The following is a 15,864-nucleotide window of genomic DNA, read 5'->3' as shown; positions in this document are numbered from 1 at the left end:
TTTATCTGCGTTTTGGGTGTGTTTGGTGGTGACGGGCTAAAAAGGGTGGGCTTTTTCTTTTTTTTTTTTTTTAGTCCACCTTCTTGCAGTAAAAATAATAATGTTTCATTTTGTTTTCTCATTGTAAAATGCTAGTAATGTCTATTTCAGTGCCGCGTTTCCGTGCATGTCAGTAATTCGGAGCGGCTGTAATAAGCTGCTGGAGAGGGCAGAAATGCCATTGCTGAGCTGCGCTAAAGGCACCTGGAAAAGCTGAGCCTTGCTGAGCTGCGCCAAAGGCACCTGGAAAAGCTGAGCCTGCCCGAGGGGCCGCGCCTGAGCCGCACCTCGGTGAGCGGCTCTCCAGGAACTGCAGCTGCTCTCTGAAGCGCTGTTTAATTCTGTTTATGAAATCTACGGCAGATTATCTATGCTGTTAATCAGCTATGCTCCATTTAGTAATGAAAGTAAACTGTGACCTCCGAGCTGTGAATCTTCTCGAGTGTTATATTCTAGCATAGTCACAGTTATATAACAATATTATGATACGGTTATATTAAAGCATATTAAAAAGGGTTTTCTAGCGTTTTAAAGATAAGCCATTATGTAATTATTAGTAGAGAAAAATATGCCTTTAAAATGCAGCCACCTGTGCAGAGGTGGCTGTATCAAAGACGGTATTAACAAGTATAATATTTAGTTTCACTCTTTTGTATAGAATTACTTGTAAACCAGTAAAAATCATGAACACAGGCCGTGAAATTACATAAAATGGAAAAAGCTTTCTGAAATAATTAGAAGTTATAAAAATTCTCAATTTTTTAAATCTACCATTAGTAACTTTTAAATGTCCTTGTAGTGCAAATACTGTACAGATCTCTGTGAAAGGATGATCTTTGGCCTATGTTGTATAAATGATAGTGCACCAGAATTTCTTTAATATGAACTCACCTTAATGTTTCTGAAAACAGTTGAAAGTATGAATCTTTTGTTTGGTCGTTTACATTCAAAGATGTGTTATTACATGTTATCAGTTGCTTCATTTTTTTCTTTAGTGATAGCTGACATTATTAAAAAAAAGATACCTTTTCTGACTCTAAATTTTGCAAGAAGCAAAAATAACCTAAGCAAAACACTTCTGTCCTGGTCCATATTTGTATTATCTACAGTGCTGTTCTAAACCAGCAAGAGATTTACAGTTTCACTTTTGAGAGGTGCTGAAAAGTAATGCAACCCAAACACAACTTCATGATAGTGCAAGAACCCACTTGATTTTATAGAGTTTTAAACTGAGTATCTTAAACACATTTTGTAGAGAAATTCCACATTGTTAAGGTTGTGAAACAAAGAGGTTTTAAGTTCCTTTTTTGAGCATGTACTTCTGATACAGTTTTAATTACATGATCACATACTATTTTTTTTCCCACAGGAATCCTGTCTTTCACTGCATGGGATAGATTAAGCTCACTTAAGAGAATTCAGTATTTTTCATTGATCATTATGTGAGCCCATGATTTATTCATTCAGTGTTACTCAGCTCTGCTTTGAAGACAGAACTGATAACATCTGTATGAGCTTTGCTAAGGTGGTTATCATTATGTGATCAGAGTGCCCCACAAAGTACTAGTAGTTTATCAAACACTACTTAAGGTGAGGCAAGACTTCTACAGTTGGTGAAGAAAGACACAGAGAGGATTAGGTGAAAAGTATTCACTCATTTTTGATGTCCAGTTTGAAATTTCTACAATTCTTGTAAATACGTTTGCCCAAGTTATAGAAGCTACTGCTTCTTTTAATAGTCCTAACTGCTCCATGTCTGTGAGTGTAAGCAGAGTGAATGGGGAAAAAGAGAAATCTACAGTTAATTACAAACTACGGAAGTTTTCGGTTAAATGGTTTGCTGCATACAGTAAGGGCAGTGAGGGGAGCTACAACAGAGAGAATGTTAACCATTAAAGTCTTTGTGGCATACTGCAGAGCCCCTGTCCCTTTTTCTTTGTGCAAGCTGAGTTCTTTAGTAGATAAAACAAGAGTCCTACCTGCCTAAAGTTCTGTATCATCTTCAGTGGCAAGGTAACTTTGAATAAGAAGCACATAAGTATTTTATGACTTCATAAGTATTGTAAAATGCCAGACACACTCAAGGGAATCTAATTATGGTTGCACAGACAACAGTTTGTCATTTTACACCTTTTGAATGCTTGATTTAGTAACCTTAATAATATTCTTTTGTGTAGTTTGTGAAGTAAAATGTGCATGCATGTGGAGAGCTAGGGTAGTGCGGGAGGGTATCTTCCCCAATAACTTGCAGCTGTACTGATTACCAAAGAAGAAACATCAGTGCCCGGCCAGTCCGTCTGCAGGATATAAAGGAGTAGGCCAGCTTTCCACCAGACACTGGCACTTGGAGATAGAAATGCAGTGACATTAGAAGGCTACTGGCTGTGCTGAGAGGCACTAAGGGACATGTGGTTGTGTAAGGGCCAGATAAGGTAAGATAATGTTGTATGAGTGACAGTCCAGGGTTAGGCAGCTGGGACAGGGAAAGCTTGGGGTAGCCAGCCATGCAGAAAGGAGGAACCAGAGCCATGGAAACTGCTCATAGGTAAAGGAATCAGTGCAAGCTGCTAATAAGAGAATGGAACCAGACTTAACAGAGAGGTCTAGAAGATAAGGAGACAGAGTTATACAGAATTAACAGAGAGGCTTATGAGAAAAAGAGACAGTGTTGTAGAAGAAAATGTGTTGAGTTCAGAGTTGTATGAGAATAAGGACTGAATATGAAAACGTGTAGGGCTTGCAAATGAAGACTGGTAAGGAATGCCAGTGAGAAGGCTGATGGTGTTTCCACCCCTATCCGTCTTGCCTTAGCTGTGACGCATACATGTCCTATAAATGTGCTTAAAACCTAGACAATTAAATTTTAGGTAATTGGAAAAAAAAAAAAAAAACAAACCAAAAAAACAAGCCAACAAACAACCATGAAAATGCAGAAAAATTTAAGTTTTCCAAGTAAATTTCCTATTGTTGTACTCTGTTGGACCTACAGTGGTTACAAAGAGAAATGGAAAAGTGTAATCCTTCTCAAAAAGCTCCTGACCTTTTGCCATTATGAGTGATATTATAAGGGTGTAGTTCCTTTTATGTACAGCAGTGGTAAAACTGAATTGCATAACTTGTAGTGCGTTTGCTCAAGTGGTGGAAGACTGAAGTTGTTTGTACTGTAGGCTTTAAAATGTGTTGTGGCGTATGAGGGCTTTTTTGCTAAACTTCTGCAAGCACAGTTATTTTCACTTTGTTGTTTACAGGTATCCTGTTGACAGCACCTATGTGTCCTGTAGCCAGTCTCAGTGTTTTAGCTATTCCTAGTCTTGACCATTCCAGATTTTGGTTAGTGTCTCACCCTGTTCTGTCTCCTTGTTTTTTTCTTGTCAGCTTTCCTTCTGTTTACTTTCCTTTATCTCTTGGAAACTATCATCCTGATTTGCTGTGTCAGCCCCGTCTGGTCTCCTTTCTGCAGTCTCTAGTCACTTTTTCTGTGCTTTTAGCAGACCTTGGTCTCAATTTTTATTTCTCTTCAGAGACTGTAAGGTGGCTTTCGTTCTTCTCCACTGAAACAACACAGTACTTTCGTCTTAGAAGTTGGTCTTCATTACATTTTCAGAGATAAATGAAAGAGCATAGCATTAATTCGAAGCTTGTCTGTATGCTGGTGGCTTCAAGCCATAGTAACAAGCATTTTTTGAAGAAAAATTACAGTTGTTTTCCTCCATTGTTCCTTTCTAAGAAATGAAATATTAAATTTTTCAATGTGGCATGTAAGAATATGTTTTATATGCATTGGCAGAAAGCAAAGAAACACAGGACACTTAGAACAAGGTTGTAAGTAGTAGTAAACTATAGAGATGCTGAACAAACTCAGTAGTCCTAATTATGCAGAGAAATCAGCAATTCTGACTGTAGCATATCCTGTATTTTTGCTTAACTCAGCTAAGTTTTGCAGGGTTCTGTGCTGGCAAATAAAATAATGGATGATTTAGATTTTGTTTGTATTCATACTAATTTCTTTCATTTTATCTCAAGGATTTGTTACAACCTCTTGAGATAAATACTTACAAAAAGGTGATGTAAGCATCTCACCGAATTGAGATCTGGATAAAACTGGTGGAGTTACCACTGTACCATAGTGGTCTTATTTACATAAGGTAGTCTTGGATGTGGTAAAATAGTATTTGCAATAACTTAGTAGCTCGTGTCTGAAATAAGGGACATGGTTGAGCTGTGGTTAGCACTGCAGACAGAATAATTAATGTGATACAGTGTTAAAATGAAGAAATATAAATATACATATTTGCCAAGTTCTTTGCTTTTATTTACATAATGTTTTTGTAACTGACACATAATGGACAGATTATATGTTGGTCTCATGCAAATGAGTTAGCTTGGAGCACAGAGATCAGGATTTAGTCATGAAAATAAGTGATCTTTTTATAGCTTTATTGGAAGCATCCTATTTTACCATAAACAATTCAATTTTCTCCAGTTCAGCAAGAGTTGAACAGAAGTGTTACTATTAGTTATTCCTAGTCAAGCCAGTACAGAGTTGTTAGACATGGACTTGCATGAAATTGGTTCTTTTCCATAAAATATGAGTAATGCACTTCACCTTACCAGCTGCTGAATTTAATTTGTTAGTAAAAATCAAAGAGAGGCGTTTATATGTTCAGTCGTGCATTGGAACAGGTTACTCAAAGGAGTTGTGCAGTTTCTCTCCTTGAAAGTTTTCAAGGCTGAAAAAATAAAGCCCCCAGTAACCTGACTGAGTGTCTTAGCTTTCAGCAGGAGGTCAGGCTGCAAACCTCCTGATGTTCCTTACAATATGAATCGACCTATGACATCCCCTGCTCTGACTTCGCTTACAAAATTTCCTGTGAGGTTACTCTGTAATTCTCGGAGTGGGAGGAGAAAGTCAATATACAGTCTGAACAGAACTTTCTGAAAGGCAAAGGATAGCTGTGCCAACAGACAAAATAGTCAATTTGTGAATGAAATATTATTACAGATTGAATTCTCTTTATGGTTTTTATTGGTAATTATATTTAAATGCAAATGCACCACTGATTTGCTGTGGATTAGTTAGGCTTGATGTTTTATTATAGGTTTATTTTCAGGGAGATTATAGCAGGGTTCAGTAGCTTCACGCTGTAACAAGTTGTAGTTCTTCAACTTTAAGTTCATAGGAAAAAAGAACTGGCTCTATTAATGCCACTGTTCTTTATGAAAATTGTGTTTTTCATACGAAATAAATCTCATACACAAAATCTGAATGTAAATATTTAAAACAAACACTGACGCTGCTAAGAGGAACAGGCTGTTCGTGTTGTCTCAGTGTTGTTCCTAGTTATGGTGCTAATCTTTCTGGGAATGATGGGTGCTTACTGAATGGGGAGATAAGTAGGTGCCTTCTCTTAACCAGAGGGTGGGACAACAGAAGAGTGACTGGTTCTAACATATCGGCTTTAGTGAGATGGGAAATTTGGTATTATCTACCATCAGGACAGAAATACATGTAATTTTAAATTGTTGTGTACTGTAAAAACACTATTTTTAAATTTTTTTTTTTTAGTGCCTTCTTACAATTCAATTAATATGTGATGCAATGATGAATATGTAACTTTTTTAAAGCTTTCTTGATTTGATGGCTACCATAAATTCACTTTTCGTATGAAGTTTTGTTTTTCACTGTCTTTTCATGAGGCTTTTCATGTTTATTCCTTCTAAGCTCTAATGAATCTTAAAGCTTTGTTTTTCTCTTCTGTGAGAAAAGAGAAGCAGTCATACACCTCAGATATTTCTTGATGAAGACTTCCTTCTAGATATCTGTATTTCCAACTAGAATGCTTTCTTTGAAACTTGGAATAAAGCTGACTTTGTTTTGATAAAGGCAATCAGATGTCCTACCAATTGATAGGTCTGATAAGACCTTGAATAAAGTTGAAAATAGATTAAATGTGTCCATGTTGTAGAGCAAGACTATTTCCCTTTACCTTGGTAAGCAAACTTGTAAATGTGCCTAGAAGGGTAACACACCTGTTGGTATGATTTGCTTTTTCTACCAGTGTGAACTCTGCAACTTACTAGTAGTACTTTAGAGAAAGCACTGTGTTTTTTCACTATGATAATTTTTGAGCAAAGCAAAAAGAAAATAATTAAGATAAATGAGAGCAGCTAGAAATAACACATTTTTGTTTTCTGAATGTCTTCTTCTGAAGAATAAGGTCATCTCTCTTTTGTACTATTGCCAGAAGCCCAGCTTCCCTTTCATCAGCAGTCTACAGTTTACTTCTTTTATAAAAATGAACTTTGGAATATTGAACAGTTTCCACTTCAGACTTTCATTATAAAGGATCTCCCAGGGAGACCAGCTGCTGTTGAAACAGATCTTGGGAACTCTTCTGAAACACTCCTTTTTTTTTGCCTTCTTGATATCACTTCCTGAACTCTCTTTGCCCTGTATTTTTATTATACCTTTTCCTTCTGACTTTTCCTGACCCTGCAGTTTTTCAAAGATTTTTAACGTTTTGGAGAACTATCCAGTTCTGCCACTTAGACTAGGGCTAGCCATGATATCCCTGAGAAATGCATAAACAGGTCATCACAATGGCAGAATTAGTCTACAGCTTGACTGTTATAGGTTGCTTTTGAAATAAAGGTGGAAGTTCAGCACTTACTCCACTTTAAAAATTATGTATGAATTTGGTTTTGATTGCTTTAATTTCTTTCTTGACATAAGTACTCTGCAAGTACTATAAAACAGGCAAACAAAACCACTGAAGGGCAGCTATTGGAACAGTGCCAATGTTGACTTCCATTCTAAACATCTGGGGTGATACTTACACTTTGTTGTGTAAACATTTTCTGTTTCTGTTTTGCATCAGGCCTTCTTAGATGGATTCTTTAGTCACTTTGGTTGTGGGTTCTTTATTTAGATGGGGTTTCTTTTTAGTCAGTGTAGGAGTAAAGGTTTATTTTCAGAATTTTCAGGGAATGCTGAATAAGATTTAATTCCTTTGCCTCATCATAATAGTGCATAGTCTCTTTCATTTGTTGGTGTTGATCTGCCCCATTCAAAAGTAGAGTTTTGTGAACTTTATTGATGCATTAACTGAAAAATGCATGCATGTGGTAATTCCTATCATAACCAATTGACCTGATAATTCTTGTCTTTTTATAAAGAGTTTATATGTGTAAGCATATAGGAGTTTAGATTAAAAATGAATTTACTTTTAAGTAGCTGGTATTTATAAAATAAGAGCCTGAAAAGCACTGGCAAAACCTAGTTAAAATTATTAAAATAAATTTATTAATGGAAAAAATACTTAACTGTCTTATTTGCCATTACATTAACTTATGTTCATGTACTCAAACATATCTGCATACAAGCTCTTTCCTCTCATGCACTCCTATTTGTTTGAAGATGGTGAACTGAAGAAGAAAGCTACCTCTATGAAATACATTAAATATTCCCAAAAACAAAAGGGAAGTAGGTAATATCAAGTAGGATGATTTTGAAGAACTGAGTTTAGAAGTTGCTGATTCCATTATTAAATGCCATTGTAAAAGCTACTTTGTCTTAATTGTATTTTATTACTGAAATGAACAAGTATATTTACTTGGTAGGTGATGCTTTTTATTCTTGTGTGGATCTTCTGTCCATATGTGAAAAAAGTTGGTTGTTACTTGAGGAATTTATTGGACTGAAATATTTCTCCCTGCTTCTTCTTGGAAATTTTGTATTGACTATGAAACAGGAGCAAGAACAATATAAATTCTCCCTCTGGGACAGTAGAGTGGATAATTGTTTTAAAATATTAAGCAGTTATTTGTTTCTAACTGGTGATGATCTGTGTTTTATTAGCTAAGAATAGCAGAGATAACTAAAAGGGTTTGAGTGAGAGACATGATTGTATGTTTTATTACCAGCAATTTTTTGGTTCATTTCTTATTAGGCTGGGTGATTCCAAAATGTGATTTTGGAGCATGAAGGAAAGTGGTATGTGTGAGAAAAAGGGTTAATTTGCACTTAATTGTATAGGTGAAACACAGAAAAAGGTAAATTTGATTAAACCAAGTATTCTGTTCTTGGGGAAATGAGAGTTTACTTATCTGCTGCTCAGAATGGCAGAGACTGCTACAGAATCCTAAAGGCATAAAGAAAGTTTTGTAGTTAAAACAGCCTCAGGTTTGTAATAAAGCACAGCTGTTGCCACTTCCGCTCACATTCTTTTATACTAATACATTCTGTGGGTTCTCTACAGACCAGCTGACCCAGTCTTAAATGTGACTGAACCATAAAACCTGTTTTGTCTCATTTCTATGAGGTCTTAGTTGAAGCATTCTAAAGATAAAAAGGCTTTTTTTCCCTTCAGAAGGGTTAACTCCAGTCAAATGTGATATTTGTATCTGAAGTTACAGCATCTTCATACGGTCCAGACTTTGCCTTGCATGTACTAAAAGGAAGCACAGAGTAGCTGCATAGGATTTAATTTTTTTTTTTAACTAGGACAACTCTGAAAGAAATATACCTCAGTACATTACCATATACTTATATATTACCTCAGTTTTATTTACATTTATTTAGCAGGCTTTTGTGACCTACTAAATATTTTTAGCTGATTTTATCCTTGGCAGTGTTGCTAACATAGTATTTAAACTGATAATGATTAGATAAAGGCTGCAAATAGTCTCTAAGGTCTCCTGTGAGTATGTTGTGTGGTTTTATTTATTTTTTTTTAAAAAGCATCAGCAAACCATTCCCCCCAAACCCATCAAATATCAAGCACTCTGGTATGGTGCAAGTGCCAAGAGAAAAAAGGATAGTGAGAAAGGAATTTGTGGTTTTTGGCCGCAGTCAGAATTTACTGTTCTGTGATTATTTAATACTAACAAAGCACCTACATACTTTATGTAACAGAGCTAATCAGCTTTCAGATATTCTTTCTAGACCACCCTGAAGGAAAACTGGATTAATATAAGGGCATAGAGTACCTTGCAATGCAATTTTTATTCCAGCAGTTGAGTACCTGTCTCTAGAGAGCTACTTGTTAAAGTTAGCAAACTTCTAGGTAGAACAGTTTGGATACTTGTTTGTGACTGTGTAAACTAAAGCACTCCAAACATTTAGGGTATTCTTGGCCTATTTTTCAAGGACATTCATGTTTATGGAGTCATTAAACTTTTTTTTGTAAGTACCGAATGCCTTGCTAAAAGGCATTCTAAAACATTTATTGCGTGGGTGCTGGTGCTATTTAACGGGGTGTGCAAGCAGCCAAGGGTAGTTATTTGGCATTTGTCTTGGATCCATTGTAATCTAAGATAATAAAATAATTAAAAATGAAATATGGTTATATGTTTAGCTACTAAATTAAATTTTTGAAATGAGGGTGTACCAGCAGGGAAATTTCAGTTCAGCTTCATAAAACATAGGTAATCATTCCAAAGAATCCAGGTGCTAATTCTTGCCTCTTCTGGGACAATCAGTTATTAAATACACATTCTCAGTATTTTTTTGCTTCTCAGTTGATCTTCATCTGAAAGTTTTGTCAGAACACAAAATTCAGAGTTAAAAATAGGTGAATTTAAATGAGAGGACTTTTGGTTAGCTGTTAACTTTAGTCCTTCAACATTTATCCTCCAGATGCAAATGTGGGATTGGAATGAGTTCTCTAGTTAAATATGTTTATCATAGTATAGAATATCAATATTTAGGTGTTGGAAGTAACTTCACAGAACACGGACACTTTGCTTCCTCTAAACAATCCTTCAGGATGTTGCTAAGCACTTATGTAAAAAGGGTATTTATTTTTGTGTGTTTGTCTCTTGGTATACAGGGTAGTTTTATTGATTCTGATTTCATCATTCCTGTTCTATAGGATCTTTACCTGGGAGTTTTAGTACATATGAAAAAATGCCAGTGTGTGCATTTGGGTGACATTTTAAAACTTACTTTTCTTGAAACATAACAAAATTTTCTGTTGCTGTTTATATCAATTTGATACATTTTTTGTAGTCATGCTTGTCTCTGATCTCAAGGCTCATTAAAACTTGCAAAACAGGCTTTAATCCTGGATTATTCTTTCATCTTCCCTGGAAGATCTCTTGATGGCCTGAGAACTTTGATACATGTAATCTCGTATCTCAGGCTAGGGAGTGATGAGCAGCTGGGTCGAGGAGGCAGTAGCTAACAAGGGCTAACACACATTTCTTAATTTGCCTAGCTTGTTCTGTTCTTCAGTCTGCAGTTGTTTGCATGAGTTTTAACTTTGCATCAGCAATTTAAAACAAGTAGTCTGGTTTTGCCCTACTCTGGATGAAGACTGCTCATAAATTTGCTGGCTGTGTTTTTTCAGTGCAGTGGGATATAAAAGCAGAAATATTTGTTGCAGACTTTTAGAAATGGTCTCTTACCATTTTACAGACATTTGCAAGTAGTGTTTTGGCTAGATTTTTTAAAAAATTGTTTTATTTTGTTAATTCTGACTGCAGAAGTGTATGAAAACATTACTGTGTCTCTCTCTTCTCTCTGTTGGTCTAGTGACAGTTGGCAGGTGCTGGCTCCCAGAGAGAGCTGTAAGTTGCACAGCTTGGTAATTGGCATTGAAATTGAGTAAGGAAATTGTCTCCTTCTCTTATTCTACAATACAGGCTTTCTAAGGCAAGTTCTTTCTCTTTTCCTTTTCCAGAGAAAATCAGCCATTATTAAATTTTCACAAAGAAAAAGGGCATATGTGTGGGCAGTGTGAGGAAGAAGTACTTGCTCTCTGAATTACTTGTGTCACTAAGTGCCAGCAGCTCTGTCTTACCTATATTTCTAAAAACCTAAGAATGTTGGAAATTGAAGAGGGTGCTAATTGGGAAAAACTTCAGGGGTACCTGTGTGTAATCAGTGGTAAAAGATATTGCTGTACGAGGAAGAAAAGATTTGTCAGTCTGCAGTTATAAAAAAAAGTCTCCTTTCCCTATCATGAAAAATCAGATTTCAATAATGTGCATCTGAAAATATGATTCTTTACTACTTAATTTTTCTTTCCTTTCATTTTTTTCTTTAGTTCAGATTTCTTTTTCTTTGTGTGTTTTTAAATGGAGCAGCAGTGAAATTCATAGTGAGTTGTTTTGTGGGATATTACTGTTGAGAGATACTTAAAAGTATATTTTGCTTTGAACACAGTTATTTGAAACTGTGGCAGTATGTATGGGTAAAAATCACAGTGCACTTAAAGCCAGAATTACAGAATTCAGAGAAATCTCTCATTCTGTGAGGCTAGTGGAGTCTCTTCATGCATCAGATATGAGATCTGAGCTGATCATGTCTTGGAGTTTGTAGTACCTTTTCTTGTGATGAAAGTGTGAAAACCCCATTTATTTGAGTACATTTTCAGAGATGAGTTGTGTAAAGAATAAAATTACATGTTGACAAAATACTTCATTCTGCAGGTGTTGTAATGCATGGCAGGGTATGCAGATTAAGTCCTGATCTCATTTAGAGCATCTAAACATGCTTGTAAATTCTCCCCTCCTTGATAAGGGAGTGAGTCAGAGAGACAGATTCCAGTGACAATGTATTAGAACAACTTTTATCAATTAAGCTTTTACTATGAATAGAGTAAGGCTGTTATTAGAAGTAGGTGCTTGCATGGGGCATGTTCCCACCCCTGCAGACACACACAGCCCCTGTCACTCCCAGTGCCCTGCGTGGAGCCCAGCTGCTGTTGGCTCCCCAGAGGAGCTGCTCTGGTGGCAGTGACCCCTGGGCAGGTGTGACAGAGTCCCTCATGTTCCCCCAGCAGCACACACAGACCTGGTGTCTCTGAGGGTTGGAGCTGCCACCTGGGATGGGACTGACCTGCACAGCCCTCCCTGGCACTGACATGGCCTTACACACCTGCCACGGGCTCTGGATCTTCTTCCATGTCTTGGGAAGGCAACAGCACAGCGAATCTCCATAGCCTGTTAGTGTTTGTTAGACACCTCATCACGTAGGGTTCTCTTTCTAGTTTGGTCTTTTATACTGAGTCCATTTAGAGAAATTCCCAGCAACAGGTTTTTATTTACACAGCCCTTGTACAACCGATACTTTATTGAAGAACTGCAGTGAGATGTCTTTGACCTGTGAAACACTTTTCTCAATTTTCTTTTAATCTTTTTATTATATTTGGAATGGAACTATAATCAGTTTGAATTTTCAATTTCCTTTTTATGTTCTAATTTACTTCTGTGGAGGTTTTGTTATTTGTTCCACTGTGACAGAGTTCAATTCCATTTTCCAATTGTTATAAAAATACTAACAATACTAACTTATACCATTGTATAAGAGAAGTATGTTAAGATGTATGCTTTTTGATGTTCCTGGGTACTTAGTATTTAATATATCCTTAGATATAGACTGAAATGTAGTGTGGTGTTTTAATTTAATTTCTAGATTTTAATTACCTGAGCTTTTCATTTAGATCTGATATGTTCCTTTGAGCATATTGGCTGCAGAGTGTTCACTTGATGGTTTCACTATATGGGTCAGTTTAATGTGATGAATAGATCAGTAATTCTGGAATCATTCCATACTTCATAACTTTACAGTGAGGGTGGGAATCCCATTAATTCTTTAAAAAAAAATCTAGTTCAGCTTCTTTTGGAATCACTAAGCTGTATTTTAAAATGTCATATTGATAGCTCTGAATTTAGTATTAATTTTTTAAGAACCTGCAAGTAAAATATGCAATTAGATTTAATGAAAAATAAATAAAAGCTGTATTATCTCAGCTAAAATTTGTGTCTTCTTTTAACTTTTGTTTGGAGTGATTATGTAAATGTAACTAAACAATTTGAATTTGTCACCACTGTTAATATGGACATGTTATGAACAGGTATTTGAATACTTCAGGAAGAACATGCTGATCCCATTGTCTGAACAGTGCAAATCTCGATGGTACTTTAATAGCAAGTTCCCTTAAACTATATGCCAGTGTCATTTGTCTCCTTTCAGCTGCTTCTCTAGCTTAGTTTAGATCACATATGTGCAGAGTCTGACCACATAATCCCCTAAAGACAGTGCTTGTATTTGTTATCTTTCTAGGCACAGTTTTATCTCCTGTGAACCCATTTGATATGGGTTTCTGGTCCTTGTATGAGTGGTATACCAAGCAATGCCCTTGTAGATGTTTGCATGGAGGATTGTGAGCATGCCGTTTTTGTTGATGGTCCTGTATTTTAGACCAAATTTTCCCTTTTTTTCCCCCCAGTTCTTAAAAAGAAAGGTGTAAGCACAGCAAAAAAAAAAAAAAAAAAATAGAATAAAGTATAAATAATTATCATAGATGCAAAGGAGGAGGAAATATACTGAATTTTATTGCCTAATGAAAGGAAGATCTGTTTCAGTTTAAATTAATAAGTAATGCTGCAGGGTTTTTATGTTATGTTTTGGGATGGGTTTTTTTGCATCGTCGTAGTTTTAGAATGCTTATTATGTTTAATTTTGAGCAAGTTTTATGTTCCATTTGGGGATTTTGGTAGCTGTTGAGACAAAAATATTCTGTCGATGTATTCAGACAGATGGTTGTCCTGTACAGTATGTGCAAGGATGTTCTTTTCTCAGGGACTAAATTTCAGCTTTGACTGTTAAGAGTTTGGGATTATGTTCATTTTCACTCTCGGATTCAGATGCTGATGTAGTCCCTGGAGAGTAGTCTTCTGGTTATCACTAGAGGCAGTAAATGAAATCTGTAAAATGGAAGAAGTAGGTCATGATTTGTTCTGGTTTTGGGTATATCACTAAGTGGAGTAATAGAAAAATCAATGCATTTTGAAACCTCAGGGCATCATTTGTTGATATTGATACTATCATGAGGAGGAGTTTGACAGGTCACTCATTAAGTATTTGCATGATTGGATTTAATGAGGAAAGAGATGATGATGTTGCAACTTGAATTTCTAGTCAAGTAGAAGTGAGGATTGCCTTTGACTTTTTCTCCCACTATGTAGACGTGAAATTCATTTCAGTTTGTCTGTGAAGAATTTGCTTTTTAATGGTGATCACCTTTTTAATGACTTAGTAAATTCTGGGAAAAATACATTAGAAATCACTTTAAAAAACTGTCACTTTTTACAACTTATTACAGCTTAAGACACCTCATTTAGAGATCTCTTACAAAAGAGAAAAAAACATCCCTAGCCTGCTGAAATTATCTCCTAGTAGAGACTTGTTGTTTATTTGTTGATACAAATAAGTGTGAGTGAGCCATCTGAATGATCAGCAGTCTGGAGTCCTGAGGCACAAAACATGTCCCATTGAATCAAAACAGATGCATTGTAGAGTTATTAAAATATTTTACCTAAATCTTACATTCCTTTTTGAGTATTTGCATGGAAGATGTGGAAATGTATTCAGCATTTGTTTTTTTAATAAATGGGAAGGTAATAGGTTTGTTGTTTCAGTTCCCTAGAAATATTTCCTACTGAGAAACTAAGTTCTGTTTACAGACTGTGTGAGTTCCTGGAGAATTTAGCAAGAAGTACATAAAATTGTCTAGGACAACATGAAAAAAACTAGCTGACAAAAAATATTTTATAATGAGTTATTCCCATCTTTGTCATAGTGATAGTTTAGTGTTTCCCTTTAATTTAGGAAGACAAAAGCGTAAGGAAATTATGATCAGAGGAGTATTTGACAAATATGCTTGCATGTACTAAATTTTTAGGTATGCAAAAGATAGTTATACATTTTCTCATTTTAGATAAATGTGAATATATATTATTAATGACTCAAAAATTTAAGTCTTCCAGTTATTATAATTTAGGACTTTTAAGTATTTTGATTTGGCATCCTCCAACTGCTGATGCAGGTAGAAGTCAGATAAATAAACAGATGTGTTTTCAACAAATTACATTTTCATTGAGCAATGAGAGAATTTACTGATATATATTGGGTTTACATGGCCAGGTTTTAGTAGCAGGGGCCACAGGGGTGGTTTCTGTGAGAAGCTACCAGAAATTTTCTCTGTGTCTAACAGAGAAGGTGCCAACTGGCTCCAAGACAAACTCGCTGCTGTCTGTGGCCAAGCCCGTCAGTGACTCTCAATGACCTATCTCTGATTTGACTGGTAATAAATTAAGCTGATTCCCCTAGGCTGCACCTCTTTTTCCTATGATAGTAATCGGTGAATGATTGCTCTCTGACCTTTTTTCGTGAGCCTTGCATTCTGTTTTCTCACCTCTGTCCAGCTGAGGACGGGACAAGGTCAACCTACCACATAAACTAACTTCAGCCAGCTAATTTTCTCTCTACGTGTCCCAAGTGATCTGAGAATTAAAAGACAGTATTGGAAGCTTGTTTGAGTTGGAAAAAAAAAATTGTATTTGCTTTTTGTGGGAGGGTGTTGTGTTGAGATTTTTTTTGTTGTTGTTTTGGAGATTTGCTTGCTTTTGTTTCACTGGGAATTTTGTGGTTTTTTTGTTATAGTGTGTTTGTTTTTAAAGAGACTTCTGCATACTTCTTATCCTATATTCCAGCATAGATAGCAAGCAAACAGAGAACTTCTGTGTTCTGAACCATAAGACAGTGGGGAATCAATGTTTTGGTTTTTTTTGTTTGTTTTCTTTGTTTACATTTTTTGGATATGTGTATCTGAGTTACCACTTTATGCTTGTTATGAAAGTATTTTGTCATACTTTTAAGGTAGAAGTTAGTTCAATTCTAGAATTCACATATTGTAGTATTAGTGTACTGGTTACAGCAGACAAATGGACAGAAATTTGGTATTTTTATCACACATAAATGGCAAGAGTTCAAAATACACATATTTCCTAATAAAACTGAGCATGTCAGTATGATAG

The 15,864-nt window shown here is 35.8% G+C and overlaps 1 protein-coding gene across 1 annotated transcript in view; it reads left to right on the top strand.

Annotated features, from left to right (window-relative positions):
• CNTN1 (contactin 1) overlaps window positions 1–15,864 on the top strand; it is a 201,165-nt gene that overhangs the window by 767 nt on the left and 184,534 nt on the right. The window lies entirely within an intron of this gene.

Source organism: Oenanthe melanoleuca, chromosome 1A (genome assembly GCF_029582105.1).
Source record: "Oenanthe melanoleuca isolate GR-GAL-2019-014 chromosome 1A, OMel1.0, whole genome shotgun sequence".
NCBI lineage: Eukaryota > Metazoa > Chordata > Aves > Passeriformes > Muscicapidae > Oenanthe > Oenanthe melanoleuca.
The sequence above is the reverse complement of the archived record's forward strand: the minus strand, read 5'-3'. Positions and strand labels throughout refer to the sequence as shown.